Here is a 2,273-nt window from a genome sequence, read left to right as displayed (position 1 = left end):
CTAGTAAACACAAAATCTACCAAGTATTCTTGGTCAGGAAGGTTCTTGGTCAGGAAGGTGACCAAGAACCTGATGGTCACTCTGTCAGATATTCAGTATTCCTCTGTGGACAGAGGAGAAACAGCTGAGTACCAACAATCCTATGCGTCAATCATTATTTATATCCTCTATCTATTATTTATATTTCTCTACCTGAGGACTCTATTTTATTTACAATTGACATCGACAGTCTGTACACTAATACTGACATATTAGTCAGTATTAGTGTATACTAATATACACTAATACTAATACTATAACATATATATTAAAATATATGTTTAAATATATTTAAAAAATATATTTAAACATATTTTTTAAATATGTTTAAAAAACATATTTTTTAAACATATTTAAAAAATATGTTTTTAAAAATATATTTAAAAACATATTTTTAAAATATCCCAGTTCAAGGAGGCCAGATTAAGAACACACACAATTACTGTATTAGAGATAAATTTAAAAAGAAATGACTTTATATTCGATGGCCAATTTTTCTTACAGATTAAGGGCTCAGCCATGGGCAAAATATTTGCAGCGGCCTATGCAAATATTTTCATGGCCAAGTGGGAGGCCAGGGCCCTTAGTATGTGCAGGAAAGCTTCCCTACACTACTGCAGGTACCTGGATGACATCTGGGGGTCTGGACCCATTCTGAAGCAGAATTTCAGGAATTCCTCCAGCACCTGAATACACATAATCCATCCATCAAAGTAAAGTCCACTACCAGCGTTAAAGTGGTCGATTTCCTGGACACCACCACATACAAGCAGGGTCGACCCAAGGCAAAGCAAACTAAGAAGCCAAATAGGGCCCTGGGGCTACCAAGGGGCCCCCTCAGTGGAGCTGATTTATTTATTTATTTCTTTAGTTAAAAAAAAAAAAAGAAATGTCATTATAATATCAAAAACAGACAATTTCACTATGAAGTGCTTTGTTTTTATAATAATATATATTTCATAATGTATGTAGAAATAATTTTATTGATAAAAAGACAAAACAACAACAACAACAACAAACAAACAAACAAACAAACAAAACAATTGCTCTTCGAGGGCCTCTGGTGGCCGCGGTAGGTAACGCACGCTTCACCTGAATCATGAGCTGCATCCAAAGCTCCGGTCAGAAGTTCAATAAGCAAAACATTGTCTCAAAAAGCACTTATCCTTCAGGGAGGGAGAAAAGAAAGAGGAAGAATAGAAAAAACGCCAAGGTGAAGGTTTGTTTTAATGTGTCTTGCTAATGTAATGTAAAAGATTTGTAAAGCTGCGAATAGAAAATTAGCTTGAACGGTTCAGTTCAAGAGCCAAACATTTATGCCTTTGTGTTTATATCTTTGTGTTTGTGCGAAACTGAATTTAACTTGAAATTAGTTGATTCTCATGGTTGGCTCTGTATATTTCCGAGGTATTTTTGGCTTCAAAACGCCGTGTTTGATAACCTTTGATCAAATATCAAACATTTAGAAGTTGTAATTATCAATAACAATAATTCCTCCAGCATTAATTATTTTTGTAACAATAACAATAACAATGATTATTGTTATTGTTATCAATAACAATAATTACAATCATTAGCACACTGAGCAACTTCTCAAACATTGAGAAGTTTTAATTATTGTTTTAATTATTATTAATTATTGTTAATAACAATAACTAAAACTTCTCAATGTTTGATATTGTCTAGTAAAATGTTTGACATCAGACTACATGGCTGCCTGCTGCATTAATATATCGATGAGCTCCTCTACGCTGGGGATATGTTATTTGCTGCTGAACATAATCATTTTGTGGCTAAAACAAACATTTTACATCAACTTCTAAGTTATGTGAAACTTCTGTTAAAATCATTTCAAGGCTCAGAATCAACCCGGTAAAATTACTCACCTGGTATAAATAACATTTTTGGCTATTGGAGTAACACCTAAGAGAAATTTATTTAATCAAAGAATGTCATGAATATGTGTGTGGGGCTGCTCCGATTGCAGTTTTCTGGCTGATCCCAGGTTACCAATCTTTAAAAAGCCTGACGTGCCGATTTTGATTTTGGCTGGTATGAATTTCTTTTGTCTGAAATGTTGCTAGCAAGAAAGTCAGAGTTGGCAACAGTGAGGTGAATATTGTAAACGTTCGGACATGACCTGGTGGGTTGGTCTGTCAGTCAAACCTCTCACTGGAGAGCAGAAGAGGACAGATGGTGATTTTTAAACCTTTGCTGATGAAAATAAGATCAGG

The sequence above is a fragment of the Poecilia formosa genome, unplaced genomic scaffold (genome assembly GCF_000485575.1).
Source record: "Poecilia formosa unplaced genomic scaffold, Poecilia_formosa-5.1.2 Scaffold1491, whole genome shotgun sequence".
NCBI classification, from domain to species: domain Eukaryota; kingdom Metazoa; phylum Chordata; class Actinopteri; order Cyprinodontiformes; family Poeciliidae; genus Poecilia; species Poecilia formosa.
This window is presented reverse-complemented; position numbering follows the sequence as displayed.